The sequence below is a fragment of the Nomascus leucogenys genome, chromosome 9 (genome assembly GCF_006542625.1).
Source record: "Nomascus leucogenys isolate Asia chromosome 9, Asia_NLE_v1, whole genome shotgun sequence".
NCBI lineage: Eukaryota > Metazoa > Chordata > Mammalia > Primates > Hylobatidae > Nomascus > Nomascus leucogenys.
In genome coordinates this window covers 93,797,379-93,803,368 of record NC_044389.1, presented here as the reverse complement: position 1 = coordinate 93,803,368, position 5,990 = coordinate 93,797,379, and the positions used below count along the sequence as shown (strand labels likewise).

Below are 5,990 nucleotides of genomic sequence, written 5' to 3'. Positions count from 1 at the left end.
CAACAGAAGAATGGATATGTAAAAGGTGATATATACATACAATGGAAAACTAATCAGCCTTAAAAGGGAAGACATTTTTTACATGGATTAGACCTTGCAGGCATTATGCTAAGTGAAATAAGCCAGTCACCAAAGGACACATGCTGTGTAATTCCACTCTTATGAGGTATTTAGAGTAATCAAATACATATAAACAGAAAGTTGAATGGTGGTTGCCAGAAATGGGTGGGAAGGAGGGGATTAAAGAATAGAGAGTTATTGATTAATGGACACAGAGTTTCAGTTTTGCAATATGGAAAGTGTTTTGGAGATGGATGGTGGTAATGGTTGAACAACGATGTGAATGTATTTAATGCCATTGAACTATACACTTAAAAATTCTTAAAATGGTAAATGTAATGTATATTTTACAACAGTTTTTTTTGAGACAGGGTCTCACTCTGTTGCCCAGGGTGGAGTGCAGTGGCGCGATCTCGGTTCCCCAACTGCAAACTCCGCCTCCCAGGTTCAAGCAATTCTTGTGCCTCAGCCTCCTGAGTAGCTGGGACTGCAACCACACGCCACCAGTCCGGGCTAATTTTTGCGATTTTAGTAGAGAAGGGGTTTCACCATGTTGGCCAGGCTGGTCTGGAACTCCTGGCCTCAAGTGATCCACCCACCTCAGCCTCCGAAAGTGCTGGGATTGCAAGCATAAGCCACAGCGCCCAGCCTACAGCAAATTTTTTTTTTTTGAGACAGAGTCTCGCTCTATCGCCCAGGCTGGAGTGCAGTGGCGCAATCTCTGCTCACTGCAAGCTCCTCCTCCCGGGTTCACGCCATTCTCCTGCCTCAGCCTCTCCGAGTAGCTGGGACTACAGGTGCCCGCCACCACGCCCGGCTAATTTTTTTGTATTTTTAGTAGAGACGGGGTTTCACCGTGGTCTCGATCTCCTGACCTCGTGATCCGCCCGCCTTGGCCTCCCAAAGTGCTGGGATTACAAGCGTGAGCCACCGCGCCCGGCCAACAAATTTTTTAAGACAGGCCCTCACTCTGTCACCTGCTACAGATAAAGCACTCAATAATTAATTTCTTTTTTAATTTTTAAAATTTTATTAAATTTTTATTCTTTCTGTCCTCACAATCTGTTTCCAATATTAGTTTCTTTTTTTTTTCTTTTTTCTATTTTTTTTTTTTTTGAGACAGAGTCTCGCTGTCGCCCGGGCTGGAGTGCAGTGGCGCGATCTCGGCTCACTGTAGGCTCCGCCCCCCGGGGTTCACGCCATTCTCCTGCCTCAGCCTCCCGAGTAGTAGGGACTACAGGCGCCCACCACCTCGCCCGGCTAATTTTTTGTATTTTTAGTAGAGACGGGGTTTCACTGTTAGCCAGGATGGTCTCGGTCTCCTGACCTCGTGATCCGCCCGCCTCGGCCTCCCAAAGTGCTGGGATTACAGGCGTGAGCCACCGCGCCCGGCCATATTAGTTTCTTTTAGGTCTTCCCACTTCCCGATGGTGTGGCAAGCTCAGGCATGGTTCCAGTGTTCTTCAGTGGAGACACTATTGCAATTGGTTGGATAGTTCTTTCTTTTTTTTTTTTTTTTTTTTTGAGATGGAGTTTTGCTCTTGTTGCCCAGGCTGGAGTGCAATGGCATGATCTCGGCAACCTCTGCCTCCCAGGTTCAAGTGATTCTCCTGCCTCAGCCTCCCGAGTAGCTGGGATTACAGGCATGCGCCACCACGCCTGACTAATTTTGTATTTTTAGTGGAGATGGAGTTTCTCCATGTTGGTTAGGCTGGTCTTGAACTCCCGACCTCAGGTGATCCACCCACCTCAGCCTCCCAAAGTGCTTGGATTACAGGCGTGAGCCACCACACCCAGCTGGATAGTCCTTGATTATGCAGGATTGCCTGTGTGCATTGCCGGACACTTAATAAACCTCACCTTCACCGACTAAATGCCAGTAACATTTCCCAGTAATTTTGACAACTCTAAAACCACCCTATAAGACTATTTTCGGCCAGGCGCAGTGGCTCATGCCTGTGATCTCAGCACTTTGGGAGACCAAGGCGGGTGGATCATTTGAGGTCAGGAGTTTGAGACCAGCCTGGCCAACATGGTGAAACCCTATCTCTACTAAAAATACAAAAATTAGCAGGGAGGTAGTCGTGCACGCCTGTAATCCCGGCTACTCAGAAGGCTGAGGCAGAGGAATTGCTTGAGCCTGGGAGGCGGAAGTTGCAGTGAGCCGAGAGGTGGAAGTTGCAGTGAGCCAAGATTGCGGCTACTGCACTCCAGTCTCGGAGAGAGTGTGAAATCCTGCCTCAAAAAAAAAAAAAAAAAAAAAAAAGGACTGTATTTTCAGAGCTCATTTCTGTAATTCATTACCATGGAAGTTTCTGTAAATACATAGAGGTCTAGAAAACAAGAAAGTAAAACCACCAGGTGTGGAGATACATATATATACTTTTTGTAAATAATAATTTTTGTATATACTTTTTGTAAATAATAATTTGTATAGAGATGGGGCCTTGCTATGTTGCCCAGGCTGGTCTCAAACTCCTGAGCTCAAGTGAGCCTCCCACCTCAGTCTCCCAAGTAGCTGGGACTACAGGTGCATGCCACCATTCCTAGCTAAATTCACTATCTTTTGATACGCATCAACCATGAATGTGGCTAAGACTCTTTGTGTATAGCAATTTTTTTTAATTGTTGTATGCTGGGCACAGCGGCTCATGCCTGTAATACCAACTATATACCATGCCTATATACCAAATTCGGGAAGCCGAGGCAGGCAGATCACTTGAGCTCAGGGGTTCAAGACTAGCCTGAGCAACATGGCAAAACCCCATCCCTACAAAAAATACAAAAATTATCTGGACCTGGTGGTGCATGCCTGTAGTCCCAGCTACCAGGAGGCTGAGGCAGTAGGATTGCTTGAGCCTGGAGGTTGAGGCTGCAGTGAGCTGTGATTTGTGTCACTGCACTCCACCCTGGGTACAAAGTGGATCCTGTCTCCACAGAGAAAAAAAAAAAAAAGGTGGCAGCACTAGGACTTAAACCCATATCTGCCAAACATCATCTCAAGAGGCCTTCCCTGACCTACTCCACGTCTTTCAGCATTCGTATTACATTACTGTTCTTTTTTCACAGCACTTATATCTATTTGATTTGGTGTATTTGTTTATTTGCTCTCAGAAGCCCTCTACCAGCATGTATATTGCATAGAAGCAGAGATTCAAGGGTTTATTCACAACTGCATCTCCAGTGCCTAGAACAATGCCAGGCACATAAAATGAAATTTAAAAAACATTCAGTAAATTATTGTTGAATGAAGGCCGAGCGCAGTGGCTCACGCCTGTGATTCCAGCACTTTGGGAGGCTGAGGTGGGTGGATAACCTGAGGTCAGGAGTTCGAGAGCAGCCTGACCAACGTGGAAAAACCCCATCTCTACTAAAAATACAAAATTAGCCAGGCATGGCGGCGCATGCCTGTAATCCCAGCTACTCAGGAGGCTAAGGCAGGAGAATCGCTTGGACCTGAGAGGCAGAGTTTGTGGTGAGCCGAGATTGAGCCACTGCACTCCAGCCTGGCAACAGAGCGAGGCTCCGTCTCAAAAAAAAAGAAAGAAAGAACGAAAGAAAGAAAGAAATTTTAAAAAAAGAAAATCTCATGTCACAATAACAATCACAGATAATAAACTTGGACCTGTGGTAGCTTCACATATGCTAACAGGATCTTAACTGAAGCTGTTTAATTTGGTCCCAATTTATACTTTTTTTTTTTTAAAGACAGAGTTTTGCTCTTGTTGCCCAGGCTGGAGTGCAATGGAGTGATCTGGGCTCACCACAACCTCCACCTCTCGGGTTCAAGCCATTCTCCTGCCTCAGCCTCCCAAGTAGCTGGGCATGTGCCACTATGCCCAGCTAATTTTTGTATTTTTAGTAGAGATAGGGTTTCACCATGTTGGCCAGGCTGGTCTCGAACTCCTGACCTCAAGTGATCCTCCGCTTCAGTCTCCCAAAGTGCTGGGATTACAGGCATGTGCCACTATGCCAAGCTAATTTTTGTATTTTTAGTAGAGACAGGGTTTCACCATGTTGGCCAGGCTGATCTCGAACTACTGACCTCAAGTGATCCTCCCGCTTCAGTCTCCCAAAGTGCTGGGATTACAGGCATGAGCCACTATGCCCAGCAAAATTTATACTCTTGCTATATCAACAAATTCTCTCTCAACATTTTTTTTTTTTTTTTTTTTTTTTTTTTTTGAGGCTGGAGTGCAGTGGCACAATCTCGGCACTCTGCAATCTTCACCTCCTAGGTTCAAGCGATTCTCCCACCTCAGCCTCCTGAGTAGCTGGGATTACAGGCACAAGCCACCATGCTTGGCTAGTTTTTGTATTTTTAGTAAAGACAGGGTTTCATCATGTTGGCTGGTCTCGAACTCCTGACCTCAAGTGATCTGTCAGCCTAAGCCTCCCAAAGTGCTGGGATTACAGGAGTGAGCCACCGGGCCCAGCCTCTCTCAACTTTAGATGACTGTAGTAGTTGCAAGCATGGATACCTACTGATGTGTAACAAGCCACTCCAAAGCTTAGTGGCTTAGAACAACAATGACTTCTTATTTCTCATGATTCTGTTGGCTGTATGGTTCTGCTGATTGGGCGGGGTCTCATGCATGTAGCTCCCAGTGGGTGTGCTGGGTGCTGGACTCCTCTCGCCTCGTGATCCTTCATCCCAAGCTTCTTTGTGGCATGGTGTTTCTAGAGGACAAAGATGGAAGCTGCAAAAGCTCCTTGGGGTCTAGATTCCAGAACCTGTACAACATACTTCCGCAATATCCCATTAGCCAAAGCAACCGGCAAGACCAGGCCACATTCCAAGGGATGGAGAAGATTCCACTTCTGAATGGGAGAAGTGGCAAAGTCACATTGCAAAGGGCTATGCATTCTGGAAGTGGAGGAACTTGTGGTGGCTAAAACAATTGTTGGGCATTTTATTATTTTTTGAGTCCAGACAAATGTAAGTACAATTAATGATATAATTTTGATTTCTAAAGCATTAAGGAAAGCAGTATTCAAATAAACAGGGCCAGGTATTGTGGTTTATGCTTGTAATCCCAGCACTTTGGGAGGCTGAGTATCACTTGGGATACTTATAATCCCAGCACTTTGGGAGGCTGAGTATCACTCATCATTTGGGAGGTAGGAGTATCACTTGAAGACAGGAATTCAAGATCAGTCTGGGTAAAATAGTGAGACCCCATCGCTGAAAATTTTTTAAAATTAGCTAGGTGTGGTGGCTCATGCCTGTAGTTCTAGCCACTCCAGAGGTTGAGACAAGAGGATCATTTGAGCCCAGGAGTTCAGGGTTACAATGAGCTATGACCACATCATCATACTGCAGCCTGGGTGACCATGAGACCTTGTTGCAAAAACAAAACAAAACAAAAAAACAAAGCTTCTCTCAAATTATAAGGTTGTTATAAACGTCACCAAAAGTTTATCCTTTTCTCTACACATACACACACCAGGCATAATTCTCACTCATCATCAGCCATGTAATTTTCCATTCTTTTTAATACAGAAACCTTCTTTCCCTCTTTCTAGTTTGCTATGGCAGTACTTTCTTCAGTCTCGTAGCTTGGCAGTTACCTAAGTTTCCTACTTATTTTGGCCACTTGCCACCTAGAATATTAAGTCCCCTGAGACATGCTGTCAAAGGCAACACTCCTGGAACTGCCTATTGCATTTTTTTTCCACGCTTGTTGGGAAGAGCAAGACTCCCACAGGGCAAAGCAATCTCCTTTGAATCGAGCAGGGGAAACAAAAAAAACTGGTAAGCGTTGGACTCTGACAAGCAGCTTCTGGTAACGTCTACAGAACTACTTTTAAGTGGCTGGGTGGGCATTAACTTTTCATGGGGCTTTTTTGTTGTTGTTACTGAATGATTTTGGGAGCCAGCAGATACTTTGTAACAACTAAAAACTACCTAAATTCATTCTGAAAAATAG

General features: G+C 45.2%; 1 pseudogene; it reads left to right on the top strand.

Moving 5' to 3' along the window:
• Window positions 1–2,325: 2,325 nt before the first annotated feature.
• Window positions 2,326–2,410, top strand: LOC115836857 (annotated as a pseudogene).
• The last annotated feature ends 3,580 nt before the right edge of the window (window positions 2,411–5,990 follow it).